We start from the raw sequence: 18,720 nt of genomic DNA, 5'->3' as shown, positions 1-18,720 counted from the left end.
TAAAAATGGCCTACCTCCCTGGTAATAAGTGAAATATAGTTTAAAACAAAATAATATTTTGGCCTAGGCCAGTGAGTACTCATAAGGCAAGTACTCTCAGGGCTCATATTTGGAATTAGTGGAATATCCTTTTTAAAATCAGTTTGGCAACATGTAAGTGTTTCTGTCTCTGCCCCAGAAATATTACAGCTGTGTATTTATTCTGAGAAATAATTATTAATGGGGAACATTGATATACACAAAGAAACTAATTGTAGTGTTCATTAGAACAGCAGAATTTGGAAAGAGCCTACACTTCTGACAGTAGTAGAAAAGCTAAGTATATGGTGATGAATCTACAGGATAAAATTGTTCATTGAACTGTCGAAAATGTCTGTCTTGATTATGTAATATTATCAGAATGCTATGGGAAATGCTTACTCGTTGAAGATATTAAGAGACAAAAGCAGGACTGTAATCATATGTAATATTATTTCAGATGAGTAAATGCTATAAAGAGAAAAACATGAAGGGAATATACAGATCATTGGGAGTGGTTATGATTGAATGTTTATACTGAAGATAGAATTGCCTGTTACACTAATATGTAATTTTTAATGAATGTCACAATAAAAAATCATTTGAAAAGAATAAATTATATGTATTCTAAAGTATATCTATATTAATTGTGAATTTTTCCTAAAGCAATGCTATAGTTTTCAAAAGATCACCTTATTTGTGAGTAAAATGTTTGTTCTTCAAAAAAACAAAAACGATCATTATAAATCTCTAACAAAGACCCATCTAATACAAGGAATGAAAGAGATAATCCGGGATGGTGGTAGTCTGCAATTTATACAAATACTCTTGTCAAGTTTTGGAGCACTCTCTTTAAGGAAAGAGGTCAGTGAATGAGAAACTAACTCTGTCCCACACAGACAGCAACGTGGCCATCGCAGATTGATGGGAAATACTTTAGTGAGTGGGATTAGGTGGTAGAGCTACATCCCCAATGGAAGGCATGAGAGCTTTACAGAGAAATGGACCCAGGAGCCTAATCCTAGGGCTGAGGCCAATGCGGGAGAGGGTCCTGGAGAGGCTGACTGGAGAATTCCGTGACTCGGTGGCCAAGCGATGCTTCGGGACCACAAGGAGCTCAGACGGGAGAAGCCAGCTTCATGTCAGACCCAACACACTGGTGGTCTGGTTCAGAAACCGGGCAGGCATAATCGCAGAGATGAAAAGCATCAGAAAATTCACTTGCAAGGGGCCGAGGTAGGCCGGGGCTGACGTTGAGCAATCTCGAGAGAGTGCTTGGATGTTGACCTGGCACAGAGAGGCCACAAATGCAAAGAACAGCAATCAAAACTGCTAGCCATCCCTAGCAAGAGAGGTTTTACTCTTGTTCTCTTTTCCCCCTTCCATGAAATTGTTCTGTTCATAAAATTCTATAATTTGAGAAACTCTCCCAGCTGAAGACAGACAACATGACTGCAGTCCATTCTGTATTATACATTGATGCCCTGTTCCAAAATGAATGACCTTGTCAGCTGCTTTCACCTCTTGAACTTACAGCAACAGAAGCCTTGTCAGTTATGTTGGAGAGACTCGCCATGCATGAATCGGGACAGACCTGACAGGCCATCCACACACTGGAGGTTGCAGGAGCATACGATCATTTGGAGGCATGGACCATTTGTGAAATTGACGGGCACTTTCTCGTTTGTTTATAAGCTGCGTGCTAGCTAGGTCAGATAGGTTGCATCTGGGAGGGAGGTAATCACTTCCGACAGCCCGTGGGTCTGATGGCCGAGAAAGCCCTCAGTAGCTCTGCTTCCAAGAGACAGTGGCAGGGATAGAACCTCGCTGTCACCACAGCACCAGGCACAGGGGACTGTGGTTTTCGGCGATCGGGGATATTTAGGGGTCGCTGTTCGTTGTGTCCTGTAACATTAACACTCCCGCCTTGGAGTGTCTCAGCAGCTATTTTTTTTTTTAATTTTTTTTTAACGTTTATTTATTTTTGAGACAGAGAGAGACAGAGCATGAACGGGGGAGGGTCACAGAGAGAGGGAGGCACAGAATCTGAAACAGGCTCCAGGCTCTGAGCGGTCAGCACAGAGCCCGGCGCGGGGCTCGAACCCACGGACCGTGAGATCATGACCTGAGCCGAAGTCGGACGCTTAACCGACCGAGCCACCCAGGCGCCCCTCTCAGCAGCTATTTTTAACGATTGTTTTGGATAATATTCTAATTGTCACCCCAGGGCAACTTTGATGATTTTCCCTTTCTCACTGAGAGATCAATCTGGCTCATTTGTGAATAAATTTCTAAGAAAGGAAAAGGTAAGTCTGACACCTGGAAAGAGAAGAGAACTTGGCTTGTGTAAAGGTGTGTGTGTGTGTGTTTCTCTACTGAGCATGATTTTCCCCGTCAGGAGACTGGGTTGTGCGGGGTCATCTCTGAGCTAGTCTATTCTTGGTCCTTTGTGTGCCAGTATTTCAACCACACTCGTGTTATAGTCGGCATCGTTTTCCCATCCAGCAAAATAGTTTACCTCTCCAAAACCGAATCTGTGTCTATTTTCCACTTAATCAAAATCCACTGCCTATTATTCCGTGCCCCACGACTCCAAATCTCCCTCCCGGCTTTAATTTTGGTTTCTGGTCCTTTCTTGCTGATGAGCATGCTCTCGACTCTGTCTCATGCAATCTGGCTTCTCCCTTGCCTTGTACAGGGCTCTCCATTAATTAGGACAAACCCTGCTCGCCTCAGGTGACAGTTGCATGGCTCCAACCCCAAACCCACTCTGTCCACCTCTCTCTCTAGGTAAGGGGTGTTGAAGCTCCTTGGGAATAAGAGACCAAAGCACAAACGTGAGGGGAGATCATCGTGGCTAGCCATCACTTACTGAAGGCCTCCTCCCTAAAGAGAACTAAGGTAGATTCTGTGGGAGATGTAAGCCAAGGGTCCCCCTTGATGATGACAGTCAAGTCAGGAAGATGGGATGTCCTGGGGAAGACAGCTAGAAAGAGAGCAGAGCTGGTTCACAACCACTCAGAGCGGTGAGAGAGCAAGAGATAGAATAAACTCCCCTGACCCCAGGACCCTGAGCGCAGGACCCTGAGCCCTTTGTTGAGGCAGGAGCGTGCCTGTGAGGCTAGAATGGAAAACCGCCGTGGCCATGTACGTGGCCGGCCTTCCAAATTCGGCAGAACCGTGCGCCTCAGCTGTGTTCTTATTTACACTTGTCTTTGAAGTCAGACTGCAATATCAATTCCTGACCTACTTCCCCCCTCCACTTGTTTTTGTTAGATGTCTTGATTCCAGAATGGCCCTTATCCCATCTGGGACAAAACAAAACAAAACAAAAACAATTCTGTAATTGCATGTGTGTCTTAGGATGCTTTTGATTGTAAGCAACAGAGACCTGACGCCGAGAAGTTTAAGCTAGGAAACAGTGGAACAACTTGGGTAACTAGAACTACAAGTTCCGGTGGTGCCGGAAGTGGTTGGTTGGTCCAGCAGTTCAGTACCACCACTGGAGTTTCGGGTTCTTTTTCTATGTTTATTGTGTTGCCTTTCGCAGTAGGAAAGTACATACTAAAACACACAGAGAAATAAAGTACTGTCTTTGCTCTGCACTGAAGTCTCCCATAGTCCAGTGGTAGCTCTGTCTAGTCTCACAATCAGGAGAGCATTTAGTGTCAGAGGATTTCGAGATGCTGTCACGAGTAAGAAGGAGGCCCATTTTAAAGGGTCTGGCTTGTGGCTGCTTCATTCTGCATTCCGCAATCCAGTTTCCTAAGAGAACCCTAATGTTGTGCAGGTATCCATCCCTGTCCATGAAACCACGTGCCTTAGAATTTGATGCTAGCTTTAGGGTGGGGACCTACTGTACTTTCCTAGCTCCCTCCTAGGCCTGGCTCCTGGCATCATCATGACCATTCATCCTGCTGTGATGGGAAGACCCAGTTTATGCCTTTTGCCCTGATCACAGTGAGTCCTGGAACACCCATTCACTGTCAGCAGTGTCCCCGTGTAGATGGTCAGTTATACGGTCACCGGCATCATGTTTTTGCTGCCAGTTGCAAATGTGGTTACATTATTTTCACATCTATTGAGAGAGGGCAGGTGCCCCTCCTGGAAGAGTCAGAGCTTACCCATAGAGCCCCAAGCAAATCTCTCCTCTCATCTCTTGGGTCCAAGTTTTGCAGGAAGGATGCCATTTGCCTCGGATCAAATGGTCCCCACCATTTGAAAGCAATGGATCCTTTCCCCCAAACACATTCGCACCCATGAGCGCTAACCTGGCTTGTACAACTTCAGGAGTTCCTGGCACCCCTAGAGAAACCCACCAGGATGTTCATGCAGATCAGGTCAAATCATGTGAGCATACCACGGGGTGATGGACTCAGCCGCCAACTCAAGTCACATATGTCTTTGGCAGAGCTCAGTACCCACTGGCTCAACCAACACCAAGGACACAACCACTCCCAAATTTAGGTCTTCGGCTTAGAATTTTAACTTCTCCTGCAAATGCCTATTGGACTTCTCTATGTGGCTACCCAACAGGCACTTCCCACTCAAGATGCCCTAACCAGAACTCCCTGGAGCAGATGCTAATGGTGCCCCACCCACATCCCCTAGAGGCTACTGTCTCAGTGTGCTCCACAGATGGCCAGCTGCCAGTGTCTTCTCTCTGCCCCTGAAAAGGACTCTCTGCCTATGCTGGGTGCCAGACCAGGATTACCAGAAAATCAGCACTCCCTGGGCAGCCCTCAACCAGCTTCCTCACCTCTTTGTTCTGAAGTGGAGGTTTTGTACCATATCCAGGAGTTTACCCATGGACTTAAGCTCCACAGTGGTAACTGGCCTTATTAACATACCCCCATTGGCTGCCATCCCTCTGACTGCCTCTCCCACACCCCTACCCGTGTTTCCTTCACCCTCCAAATCAACTTTCTGCACTTGAATCCTTGTCTCAGGATCTGCTTCTGGGGGAACATACAGCATTCGCCATCTCCAGTCCCAAACCTGCGTCTCTTTCTAGGACTTCTGTCTCAGTGACGACACCCCCAGCCCACCCTGTCACCCAGTTCAGAAAGCCAGGCACCAGTTGCCCTAACTCCTGTCTCCTCCATCACCAAGTCCCGCCAGTTCTGCATCCTGCTCTTCATCTCTGCTCGCACTACCTTGATTCAAACCCTGATCGTTGCCAAAGCATCTCTCACCTGGTCTCCTTGCCGCCAACCTCACTCCCTCCGGCTGGCCCTTCACACCCGCCAACACAGTGAGCATTCCTCGACCCACATCTTTCTTGGTCATCCCCTTGCTTGAAGTCTTCATTGGTTCCCCATGGACTCCAAGAAAAAGGTCCTTTATAGGACAGACCACGGGCTTCAGCTGCCCCCAGCCTCCTCCACCCCCACCCCTGCTATTCTTCACAGCCTCTACTCCAGTCTCACCGAATATCTGCAGTGTCCAGAATGTGCTTTGCGTTCAAGTTTTGGTGCTTGCTGTTCCTTTCATTTGTAATGTATTTCCCTCACTTCGAAAAACTCCTATTTATTTCTCAGTGCTCGGCTCTTGACGCCATCTCTGTGCAGGCTTTTCTGACTGCCCTGCCCCGTGCCATTCCCTACCCTTTCCCAGCCCGGGTCTGGCCCCGCTCCTTCAGGGTCAACCTAGTCAATGGGATAACTCCTCATGCACCACATAGTGTTACGCTGTATCATTAACAGTTCATTTACTGGCCTCTGAGCTCCTTGAGGTCAGCAACCATATGTTAACCTTCTCTCTAACAACAGTCCTTAGCTCAGTGACTGGCATACAGCAGGTGCTTAATAGGTGTTTATTGGATAAGTAAATGAATCCTACATCTGGCAAGTTTGTGAAAACTAGATCATGAGGAGATGCTATATTAGAGAAGCAAGGTATAGATAAAACAATTAGGTCTGAGATGTGAAATTTGTTGAGTCCTTACTTAAAAGCAACAATATTAAAATTACAGATCTCAAAAATCACCGTGAGCAGCTCTGGAAGGTTTTTGTGGTTCTTTCCTGCTGTTTGGGCACATCCTTTCTTCTCTCCATTTTCTGGGGCATCCTTTAACTGTATGAATACAGTTCTTCCACATTAATGTCCCGTTTCTGTCCCCAGACATCTCTTCCCCCATGCAGACCTGCTCTGTAATTATGGACTTCTCTTTTTTCCTTCTCGCTGCAAGGGCACTCACGATGAAAATACAGAGGGTGGCACTGTACCCTTCTTTGGGACCATAATGCCTGTTTAGTATGCATTAATCTGAATCAATATAGTGTCTCCTGAAAACATAAGCACCTCAAAGGGCAGCAAATATGAATCACAACTGCCAGTGGGGATCAAACATTAACCCAGGGTTGTGATGAGGCCAACAAAAGAAATAGGCTAGTAATTGCCTTCCAGGATATCAATCCGTACCTTATACACACATACCCCCTCAGCACACACAAAACCTTTATGGATCTTTCATCCATGAACTTGCCCAATTATAATTGCCCAGCTGTGTCTTTAGTTGTATTCAGGCTAGGTCCTGGCAACAGAGACCTCACATACCTGATCCAAGGATTCAGAACAGTTCTGAGATCTCTAGAGGAAGTCTTTGGTTACTAAAATGGTTGAAGACACATTCACAGACAGATATTTCCACAGGTATCATTAATGACTTCAAGTTGATTTAAGGCCCCAAGAGCCTGACTGACACGAGTAGGAACTGGTACTTTCTGTTGATATTCATTATTATCAGTTCTTTTTTAAAATATATATATTTTTTATTTTGGGGAGAGTACAAGCAGGGGAGGGGCAGAGAGAGAGGGACAGAGGATCCAAAGCAGGCTCTGTCCTGACAGGCTGACAGCAGCAAGCCCACTGTGGGGCTTGAACTCCCAAACCAGGAGATCATCACCTGAGATGAAGTCGGACACTCAACCGATTGAGCCACCCAGGTGCCCCGATTCATTATTATCAGTTCTTAAAGTTGTATTGTGTGTCTTTCTGTGTCTGTGTCAGCTCAGTATTTTTTAATTTAACTCTTTTTTTTTTTTTTTTTTTCAAAAGAGGGAATTCATTATCAAGGAATGGTACCAACAGGGCCTAATTCTTTGTTACCAGCAGTGGGCACAGAGCCTGGGGCCCACAGTACTTTTAGGAGCCCACAGAAATGTTTTCATTTCTTTTGAAATCAGAAGAAAAATTGATCTTCTAGGTTGAAGAAAATGTATTAATATATAATATCAATATATTTGTCTTTTTACCAAAGCAATTGTAAAATAGAACTTTTCGGTTTTTGTGTTTTTGTTTTTGTTTTTATTTTTTTTAATGGAAGAGGGAATCCAGTAAAGGCAAAAGTACCCTCAGAATAATAAGGCATTATGTGGCCCTGGTTTCTATTACATTATGCTTGCAACACTACAAGGTTAGAATAGAACCTCTCCAACACAAGTTCAGGTTCCCTTGCTAATTGTAAACTTGCCAGGCTGCTCTCTCTGTCTTTCACACTCTGTGTGGCCACCTCAAATTCTGCAAGAGGGAAGTTGTGGTTACGAGTCACAGTGTTGGGGTGGAGGATTGAATGTGCAAAGGATAGCTAGATTCAGACGCTCTCTTCTCTGATTAAAGTAACTTAAGTTCTGCCATTCTCTCTCAAATATCTTCATCCTGTTTTGATTTCCAGAAAAAAATCTTTACATCTTTAGGGATTAATTAAAGCAGTGTAGTTGCTTCCTTTGCTCTCTTAAAACATTTACAGGATTTAGGTTTTTTATTTTGTTTTTAAATCATCAATAGTACTACTAACATCTATTACTTATTTACTGTTTAGCAGCCGGGTAGTCAATAGTCTCTAACTCCAGGTCTCAGCCCCGGTGTCTGGCAAACACCAGGTGTTCAAGAAATGTTAGATTAATAAATAAATCATCTCTCAGGCAAGTTTGTGGAAATTAGATTGTGTCCGTGGGCTCATTTCGTCTTTCATAATCTCACACCTTGTGAGAAGGATCTTCTACGTGTATCACCCTGGCATTTTAGGGGGTGGTCACTGGGCCCTCCCCACCTCTCCCGCCTCCATCAGCCAGCCACTTCCTCTCTTCTGGGCTCCGTTCTGGCTCCTCTTCATCGTGGGGTCTGGAATGGTCCCCAGCCCGCCAGTTGGCAGCAGGATCCCCGCTCTGCCGGCCCTCCTCCGTGTCCATCTCCCCCTCCCCTGGCCCACGCCTCGGGCGACCCTTCCTCCTGCCACCCTGCGCCGCCCACAGCCACGCCCTCCCCGTGGGCGAGATCACCTGTCCCTCCTTCGCCGCCGCCTCCTCCTTGGGTACCCTCTCGCCCCCCTCCTGCTCCCCCTCCTCCGCCACCTCCCCCAAGCCCTCCCCTTCCCCGCCTCCTCCCACCCCTTGGTGTATATAGTAAAGGCCGGGCGCCGCACGCAGACACACACTCGTCCGGACACAGGCGCACACACACTCACGCACGACCGGCAGCGGCGGCGACAGCGGCTCGGTGACAGCGGCGACGGCGGCTCCCACCGCTGCGCACCCCCTTCAGGCGGCGGGCGGCGAGGCCAGACCGGAGAGTTCCCACACCCGCGACCACCCCGTGGCTTCCTGGAGGCGGCGGCCGCGATCGCGAGGTAGCCACCGCGGTGCCCCCCAGCGCGGGCCGGGGTCCCCCTCCCCCGCCTTCCCCGTGCGGACCTGCCACCGGGACGCAGGGGGCGCGTCGGGCTGGGCGAGCCTGGCGGGGCCCGGCGCCCGGGGAGGGGCCTGCTCCCGTGGGCAGGACGGCGCCCGGAGGCCGGGGCCAGCTGGGAGGGCCGGGCGGGGGCGGGGACGCGCGGGCTCAGGCCGCCACCCGTGCGGCGTCCCCGGGCCCCGCTCCTGCTCCCGGCGCCGCGCACTGGCTGGCGGGGCCGGAGAGGCGGCGCCGGCCGGCGGGGCGGGGGCCCCGAAGTGGGTTTCGGGCCGCCACCAGCGCTGGCACCCGGCACAGAGGGCGGCGCGCGGCGGACTCCGCTCCCGGGCACCGCACCGGGCCGCCTCTGGGCTCTGCCGCTCTGCCCCGGCCCGGAAAACCCGGCGCCTTCCAGGCCCTTCGAAAGATGGATTCTGTTGACGTATCTGGCGGCCCTGGCGAGCCGGGTGGAAAGTTGGGTTTTGCCAGATCGCGCTGGGCTTGTCTTTGTGACGTTCGGCCAGCCCCGCATCCTCCCGAAGCCGGGTGAGTGTGTGTCGGCGCCCCGGGAGCCTTCGAACCCCCCAATGCCCAGACCCGGGGTGGCCGCACCGGCTCGGGCTTTCTGCCATGTTAGGCACCGAGCAGCGTTCTCGCAGCATTTTTGCGTGCGTTTCGGCGGCGCCTTTTGCTGCGGAGGGAGTTACCGCTTCTCTCCGTGTTGGCTTTTTCGTGGTTGAGGTTGTGCTCTGTGTGTTTGCTTGTTTGCCGTTTAAAGCCCGACTATTGTTCAGCATAAGCTCCGCCTGGGTGGGGAAATGGCATCCCACCACAGTTGCCGGCGAGGGGTAGAAATGTTGCCAAACAGCTGCTGCTTTGTGTTTCCCTATCACAAGTCCCTGGAGTAGGTTTGGGGCACGACGGATGGATGGAGAGAGGGATGGGGCATGGAAGAAGAAGGTGGCTTTGGAAGAGCGAATTGTCACCCACCCCATGGCATGCAGTCAGCCTCCCTTTCTGCCTGCCAAACTTTTATGAATATTCCTTTTGTGGCAGGGGGAAGCTTAATGAATTCAGCCCAGTTTTCCAGGGAAAAGCAACCCGGCTTTTAACAATGGTTTGAGAACTTAATCAATGAGAAAGGCCAGGGCGGGGGGTGGGGGGGGGGAGGAGGCGCTGACACCATATCAGGGATGTGGCTGCTTCTTGCAGAGTCAGGTAGGGGAGAGGTGGGCAGGGCAGAGTGCAGCTCCTGGGTGGCTGAGTTCCGGGAACTGTCGGTAGCTCTTACCTGTGCCCGTTGGAGCCAACCCCATCGTGCCCCCATCTCATGGTCTGCCCAGCCGTGGGCGATCGGGCTTCAGGGGCGCCTTGCGGCAGCGCGCCGACCGGCCCCCCTCATCTGGCGTTTTTAAGGATGTGTAAATATTTTGCTGAGGATAAGTGACATCAACAGAATGATATTCCGCAGAGCCCGGGTGTGCAGCGATGATAAATAGATACGGCCAAACAAAGTTTTGATAGCCGCAGATTCTCATGGCTCGCTCTGTTTCATTTGGGTCTTTGTTTTTGTTGATTTAGCATTATCTCTCATCCTCTGGTGTGATCCCTTTATTTAGCCGATTTCGGATGCTTCTCTTTAGAACAGAGAGAAAAGCAGCCAGCAGGGAGAAAACAATTCCTAGCCTTGCATACATCATGCAAGGTTTTCTCTGCTTTTCCCCAGGAATCCTTCCCACCGTTGTCTAGATGTCTCTCTTCCTCCTTTTGAGTCTTCAGAATGTTGTTGATTGACCAAGAGACTTAAGATAACTTAGAAAATGTGTTGTGATGTGCTTTTGTCACGGTGGAGGGGTGGCAATGTGGGAGGAGGCTAGTGGGGAGGCTCGGGCATGGGAGCTGCTCACCAGGCAGCATTATGCCCCCTCTCGCTGTTTTGTCCTTTGCATTTTCTTCTCAAGAGGAACATGGGGAGCTGTGCCACTTTCAGAAGTCGGGGGTGGGCTGGAGGGCACAGAATCATAAACCGGGTGACATTCCAGTTCATCTGCCCCTTAGAAGCCCCGAGAGGCCACCCACCCACCCCTGAATCCACAGACCCCATAAATATCCTACGAATGACCACTTGAGTGTCATCCCGACTGATTCCCACTAGAGGCATTCCAACGCGCAGCCCAGGCACGGTGAGCCAAGTCAGACTGGAACTTAGGGTATTGGCCGCTTTGGCACCAGCCATGGGACGTTTGGGGGGGGGGGGAGTGCCTCCCCCCACCCCCCGCGGAGTCCTTTATCATGCAAAGAAGCACCAGACTTCCAGCTGTGAGGTTTGGCCCCAGGGAAAACTTGCCCATCTCAGGAAAAAATGAGAACACAGTTTTCCAGGTGATGCTAGTTGCCAGTGTAAGAACTTGGTTGGTGGGCAGTTGGGTAAGAACCATAAAATAAATAAAAGGTCTTGTAGCCAGAAAACAGAGCCTCTGAGACAGGGCCTCTGAAAGGCTAGAAAGAAAAAGAAAAATCGAGAGGTGTGTGATGAGGTGTTGCTGGGAGTGCTATAGCACCAGGGGAACAGATACAGCTCTTAGCTACAGTGACCCAACGACTAAATAGGACCGGCCTCCCCAACTCTACTTGATCCTGAACGGAGGTATTCTGTATATGGCAGTGTCCACACACAGTGTGCTCCCAATCTCCGGTAAGAAAATAGCAAGTGTCTATTCTCTGGTTCCTTCCCTAACCTTAGATTTGGGGGGAGGAGGGTATTGGAGGGAAATAAATTAGGAAAGGAATTAACATTTGTTGCTACTCTCTGTCTGCCAAACACTTGACATGTGGGAAACCATGATGTGATGGAGGCATTATTTTACAGATAAGGAATCTGAGGCTCAGAGAAATTTCCAGTCGCGTGTCTGATTCCAGACTTTGGTGGTTATGAGTTAAAGGGGCTACGTGTCCCTCTAACCCCTCTGTCTCTTATTTTTTTCTCCCTAAGGCCAGGGCCCTCAGCCCCTATGCATTCACAACGTATGGTACCTAACTTGGGGGCAGGGAGCCTACCAGTGAGGCAGCCCAGTCAACCCAGGGCACATGCTCATAGCCAAGCAGATAGACCCCAAATAGTCCCAAACTATTTCAGATGGAAAGACTGCCTCTTCCTTTTGGAATCCCCAACGCCCAGCCGTTGGTGAATGAATAAGAGTTGAGTGATGAAATGATGGAGCTGATGGAGTGGATGGTGGTGGGGAGGCAGCTGTAAGTCATTGTCAAGGGAGACTCAGCAGGGACAAATGCAGAGATTTTTATGTTTCTCTGGGGACTTGGAGTTCCTGGTGTCATGCTCCATTTCTAGCCTGGGGTAGGTCCAAGATGACAAGTTCTTGCGACATGGGCAAAGATAATTCCCATTTTATAGATGAGGAAAGTGAGGCTAAGACAGCTTAAATAATTTAGCCTGAGGTCCATGGTAGGACCAAAGGATGCATGAGGGATTTCTGACTCTGAACGTCTCAAATAAATAAATTCTCAGTAAAAGTGAGATGAGGTCTTGCTATGCAATTGAATTAGGTAAGCAAGTCCCTTAGCTCCTTTCCAACCAGATGGTAGCCTTTAACCCCTCTGCAGAAACTCTGGAGCCACTGGGAGAGCCAGAATTTGAATCCAGATATGATTCTGTGCCTCCCTAATCAGAATATGAGGGGGACCTCCGAGAATGAGACACTCGAGCAGAGGGAAAGATGGCTAATTGCACTCTCCCCTGCACAAAAGCCTGCGTGGGATTTTGAATTAAGCTTGATTTGGGGAACAGGGTGACATCTTTGCTATAGAGTTGGCAGCTCTTGTCTTTGGAGAATGCCTCTGATTACCACTTCTCCCTCCCACCTGTTTGTCTGCCCGGATGCCCATCATCTCATTCTTTCCAGGCGTCTCCTTTGTGGCTCAAAATGTTTCATGAGCTTCTTAAGTCTACCGCTCTCCTGTGCTCTGATGGCAGCTGGTGAGCAGGTGATTTTGGTGGTCACATTCGTACTTCTGGGTTTTGCACATGACCCTCCTTCCCTCTCCAGCCAGGAACACACACGCAAACACACATACACGCACAAACACAGGCACACGTAATTTGATCATGTTTCTTTATCTGCTTCACCAAATTAGATTGCAAACCCAGAATTGTTATTGAAAGATCGTACGTGACTTTGGTGATCTTCTGTCCCAGCCCCTGCTGTAAACAGATCAGAAGAGCTAATATGGAGGCGGCTCAAGCGGCAGATGCCTTGAGTAGTGATTATACTTGCCGGCCTTCTCACTGCTGTGGAGCGGCCTCCCCATGATGTATGCATGGGCCCCGAGCCTCTCATAAAAGCCTGTTTTAATCTCCCCTTAGACGTGGAGGTGGGCTTCCAGAATATCCCAATCCTTACGATTCCCATTTTCACTGTAATTCTTTGCTCCAATAACTTGATGGCTCACCCTGCACTCACCCGTCACTCTTTCTTCCCACAGCTTTTTGGTCTCTCAGCACTGCACTGTCTATGAGAACTGTTTATGATGAAGGAAATGTTCTGTATCTGCACCATCCCATATAGTAGCCACTAGTCACATGTGGCTATTAAGCAGTCACAAGGTGGCTAGTCCAAAGCAGGGTGTGCTATAAGGATAAAATATGCGTGGGATTTCCAAGACTTAGTACAAAAAAAAAAGGATGCAAGATAGCCAATTAACAATTTTATATCGATTACATGGCACAATGATAGTATTTTGAATATGTTGGTCAAATAAGCTATAATATTAAAATGAGTGTCACCTGTTTCTTTTAATCTTTTTTAATGTACCTACCAGAAACTTAAACAAAATTTTTTTAAGTTTATTTATTTTGAGAGAGAGAGAGAGAGAATGAGTGGGGAGGGGCAGACAGGGAGAGAGAGAATCCCAAGCAGGCTTCACATTGTCAGCACAGAGCCCAATCAGGGGCTCGAATTTACAATCCGTAGGATCATGATCTGAACAAAAATCAGGAGTCGGACAGCTTAACCGACTGAGCCACCCACGTGCCCCTGTACCTACCACAAATTTTTAAATGACGTATGTATTTCTATTAGGCAGTGCTCTTTAGAGCAGACTAACCAGCAACCTGTGTCTTCAGCCTCATAGTACCTCCAGGTATTTTAGGGACATAAATACCCTGTGTCTCCATGGCAGATGGGAGGCATGGGCTGACTCAGTAGCCACAACAGCCTGGCGTCAGGCCACTTTGATTTTCCGTGGCTAAGGAGTCCTTGGGGCGGGGGGGGGGGGGGGGTTGCACGATCAAGTCTATCCCTGAGCATGCTTGCTCAGCCAAGTGCTCCTGAGGAATGTGGGCTCCTGAAACTCAATGGAGATGAGAGAGCAAGATGGGGGATGGGAACGGACAAGGATGGCTTGAACAAAATGACCCCTTTCCTCTCCTCTCCTCCACCTCTCCCCACCTCAGGCTGGTGTCCTTGTCCACTGGGGAGCCGTGTCTTGCCTGGGCAGTTGATTTCCTTGACACCTGGTCTAATAATATCCTTCCTGGGGATTTGTGTTTGGAGAATAGTGTCCCAAGTAGACACCCTAATGGGGAGAGTGGCTTATTTGGGGCTGGAGCCAGTCTTAAAGAAGGGAAAGGATAAGAGAGGATGCACATAGTTATTTCCTGACAGCTTGATCAAAACAAGAGCAAGGAAATAAATACGGTTTCCGTGAGAAAGAGTCAACGCAAGGAAGCCCGCTCTCACGTGCCGTGGTGCGGCAGATGAGGAAACCTGAGCAAGACACAGTTCCTGGAGATGGGGGAAGGGTCACGGCTGGCATTGTAGTCTTCCTGGGCCCTTCTGTGGAGCGCTGGGCATGGCTCGAGTAGATGGAAAGGGCTGGAATAATGAACTTGGGGCTGTGGTGATTTATAGGTCAGGCGCCTGTGGCTCTGGCTCCTGAGGGGGCTGCCCCCACAGGGGACCCTTGGCTGACCTCCTTGAGCTCCTCGGAAGGAGCTGGTTTTGTTTCCCATGGCAGAAGCAGACTGTTTACTGGAGCACAGGAAGAATCCGACATTCTGGCGAAAAATAATTCATTAACAGCCAGGGTATTACCAGTTCCCTGGAAAAGCTCCTCCAGCTGCACTGTAGCAACTGTTCTTTTTCAGCAGCAGATTCGGGCCTCGCTGGCAGCCAAGACTGGGTGTGTTTGGGCGGTTTTTGTCATTGTTGTTATTTTTGCCTTTGTGTGTATGGCCACTTTTGCCTGATAATTCAGAGAAAGGAACCGTGGCCTGGAAGGGTCGAAATGGTATAGCTGTCAGCCATTATTTCCTTCATAGTTTAGAAGCTCTAGGCTGACTCTAGGAACGTGCATTTTTCCTGACCAAAGCCCACCCCCATGCTAGGGGCACAGTACAGCCACACAGAATATTCTAGAACTAAAGGAATTTTATAGACTCTCAACACCTGCTCTTAAGACCCTCTGGAAACAATTGGCGAAGGACTCCCACCCCCAACCCCACCCTCCCACATATGCACAAACATCAGGCAGAACGTCCTGTCTTGGCTGTGTAGGATTCTTTGCTTACTATTAATTGACACAGTGGGGCCAAAGTGTATGATTCATCATCCCAGTTTTGAGGGCATTTGGAAAGCCAGGCAGGCATGACCGAGAGAATGGGCTGCATGTTTTGCTCACTAAAGAATGATTGAATCTACAGTAAATAAAAATGGAATGATTCCGGAAGCTTTTTATGCCCTGGAAAAATCTGCCTTAAAAAAAAGGTGTTTTTGTCTGCTTGTTTGTTTTCTGTGCCTCATGTTCAGAAATATGTACCCAGCTAGCAAGAAATGGAAAAGAATGGCATTTCCTTGTTTTAGTGTTTTAAAAACTCTAATTGCAGGTTAAGTGAGATACAAGGTATTGATTTTGGTTTTGTATGGAACATAACTAGATCATCATTTTATTTTATGGGATATTAATTTCCATCCATTTTCACTGATGAAATATGCATTTAAAATGCACCCCTGCCATCATCACGGTATTTCTTTAATGTTCCTGCGTTCAGACTGAGAACCTATGGCATTTATTTGGAAAGGAATAAATACATCCTTAGCTAACACGTAAGCCAACCTTAGATTTCAAAGAAAACGATGTCTTCTCTCTTTGATGACGGCCAAAGATAAGAATATTAAAGGTAAGCATATTTGGCTTTGTCTAGAGCACAGTGTCTCCACCGGGGCACTATTGACATTTGAGGCCAGCTTCGTCTTTGTTGGGGGCGGGGGAGGGCTGCACACCGTAGGATTTTAGCAGTCTCCCACTAGATGCCTGTAGCATCGTTCCCTCCCACCACAGTCGTGACAACCAAAAATATCTCCAGACCTTGCCAAATGTCCTCTCGGGGACAGAATTGCCCCTGGTTGGGAAACACTGGTCTAGACCAAGGTTTAATAAGTAATTTGTGGGTTTTGGCAAATTCAATTTGAAATAATAAAAGATGCAATTTATCCTTCTGACTTTTACATATACTGTTCATGGGGGCGATTAATTAACAGTTGGAAGTGGGTCATGTGCCTGACTTAATTCCCAGGTTGGTGGATGAGTCTGTAAGATTGTATAAGCACCAAGATTTTTTTAAGGCAGGCGACCGAATAAGGCATAGGTAATTAATTGGGGGGCACATTGTAATAACTAACGGCTTTGCTGGTTTTTCAGAAAGAGAGTAGGTTTATTCCTCCCTAATTTCTTTTTCATATGCACCTGATTCCAGGCATTGCCTTCAAAGCCACCAGGCGTCTTCCTCTACCCGCCCCCCTCTTCACTGTCATTTCTCCTGTAGCATCTGAAGCCTGAGCCAATTAATTTAGCCCTTTAGTGTACTTGGGAGAGCTACGCGCCGAACACTGTAATAGACTCATTTCAGGTTGTGGCAGCCCTTTACCCACCGCTAATTTCTGTTTTCCAGTACTGTTGAGAGAGAAGGTCCGTGGTGGGTAGATGGGGCATTTTTCAAAATTATGGGACGTTCCAATTTAGGTGGTGCTCACAGCTCCTCCCAATTTTCTCCCTCTCGCACACATTTGTTTCCTTGCACCAGTTCCGCTCGGGAAAGAGAATGTCAGCAGAGCTCCTTCAGGCAGCTCGAAGCTGGTAATGCCTGCAGTCGGCAGCGACAAATGAAATGCTGCTGCCGGGACCAGCCCTTAGCCATCTTCTTTCTGAGGTTCCCCTGAAAGGCGAGAAAGGAGGGTCCTGCATTCTCAGGGAAGGCGTCAGGGGGGTAAAGCGTGGAAACGGGGTGAGCGAGAACAGAGGGAGAACAGAGAGGTGGGTCACTCATTACACAGCAAAGTGTCCCGAGGCCAGCCCTACCCGGCCCGTCTTTGAAGTGGGATGGGTGTTTGGGGGTGCTCGAGGACAGAGGCAGGTGCTCGGTGCAGTCAGCGGGGGCCACTTCGTTTTGCCGCCATCCAAGGTAGGCTGACCTCCCGAAGAGTGTCTGAAGGAGCTCAGAGTGTCAGGCTCCGCCGGTGAGGAGAGCTGGACAAGCTGGGCACGGAGGGGTTGGCCAGGCCACCAGGACACCTTCGTCGGTGAGCTGTAGCCTCACGAGAAGACCAATGTGATTCTTCCCCGTCGTCTTGAAGGAAGAGGCAGTGAGCTTGGCAGGCAGCCACAGCGTGCCAGGCCCAGGCAGCACGTGACGCTTGGTCATTCTAAGCAGCCAGGCCCTCGCAGGCCAGGATTCGGGTGATGACTGCAGCTCTGGGAGAGGAAACAGGATCATCAATCTGGGCTTTGGAGGCCAGTTTCGTGGCGCAGAGGCCACCGGGGCCACTGCTGTGTGCTGCAGAAGCAAACAGACAGGTCCAAGTGGTATGTTGTTCCTCAAAATAATGGCAATGGCGATGGCTGTGAAAAACATTTAGACCCTTGTCATAAAAATGCAAACAGTCTTCCTGCTATAGGGAAAAGCTAAATAAACTCTATTGCAGCTGTATTAAGTAGAAACAGATTTGAAAATGGGGTGTTTTTTTTTTTTTTTTCCTGAGACACTTATTTATAGCAGGTTGGGCAAAGGCTGCCACTATCTTGTGCGGCTCCGGAAGAGTGTTTTCCAGATGGTGCTTGCTGGTTTTCTCTTTATTAAGCTTAGCTGAACACGGCCTCACTTGGAAAGGTTCGTAGAAACTGGTGTTATTTTTTTCAGATTACAGCGATCATTGATTGGCCAACAGATCAATGGCTGGGAATGGATTGAGCCTGTGCCGATGAATTTCCTTTTGCATTTTAGAAACAAGAAAAATATCAAGGAAAGCTCAAAATAGGGGTGCTCTCTCTTTGGCTGTATACATAGCAGAGCTTTGAAAATCATATGGGGCTACATTTTATACTAATTTACATTTGCCTTTTTTCTAAATTAATGCCCTTCTTTTTACTAAAATCTCTCCAACATCACTGTTTCCTTTCCAACATCTAAACAATGTCCAGATACATTTCAGATTGAGCAATTAGCTCTGGCTGCAATTTCCTTTTATGAATAAAAATCACTAACCCGCTAGACTAAATATGAAATTATTGAATGTGAAAATATCAATCTGAGACCATTTGTTCTAGGATCCTTTGTGGCTTATCACTGGCATTTTAAGAAGGCAACAAAGGCTGATTCTGCCCTGCCTTTCCATGCTGGACACACCCACACCAAGAAACCTCAAGCTTTGTTTTTGCTTTTAGGAGCTGTGCAGCTGGGTTTGGGGTCATCCAGACTAATTCTTGACAGCCCAAGCCACACAGGGAAGCATTTTGGAATGTCACGTAAACCGGTGGTCCCCACAGACCAGGCATGGGACAAAATTTCTACCCATTCACAGTGAAATGGAGGAAATGTGAGAATGTAGTGCATTTCTTTTTTAAAGCTAAACCTTTTCCATTTCACAGACCTGCCTTTTATTCTAAAATGGCCTTTCCTGCTTTTCAGGGTGTTAATGTCTCTTTTCTGAATGATCAAGGTAGTACCTGGCATTTACAGTT

At 48.4% G+C, this 18,720-nt stretch overlaps 1 protein-coding gene across 5 annotated transcripts in view; it reads left to right on the top strand.

The window, feature by feature from the left end:
• Window positions 1-8,421: 8,421 nt before the first annotated feature.
• RAI2 (retinoic acid induced 2) overlaps window positions 8,422-18,720 on the top strand; it is a 61,628-nt gene continuing 51,329 nt past the window's right edge. For 3 of the 5 annotated variants that reach the window (XM_049643536.1, XM_049643534.1, XM_049643533.1), the window contains exon 1: window positions 8,423-8,647. The gene's annotated coding sequence lies outside the window, so the exon portion shown is untranslated. Of the gene's footprint in view, window positions 8,648-8,841; window positions 9,235-18,720 lie in introns of those variants that run through there. The other 2 variants (XM_049643531.1, XM_049643532.1) reach the window with 2 other exon arrangements.

The sequence above is a fragment of the Panthera uncia genome, chromosome X (genome assembly GCF_023721935.1).
Source record: "Panthera uncia isolate 11264 chromosome X, Puncia_PCG_1.0, whole genome shotgun sequence".
Classification (NCBI taxonomy): Eukaryota; Metazoa; Chordata; class Mammalia; order Carnivora; family Felidae; genus Panthera; species Panthera uncia.
Note: the sequence above shows the minus strand (reverse complement) of the source record. Positions and strands in the feature narration are given on the sequence as shown.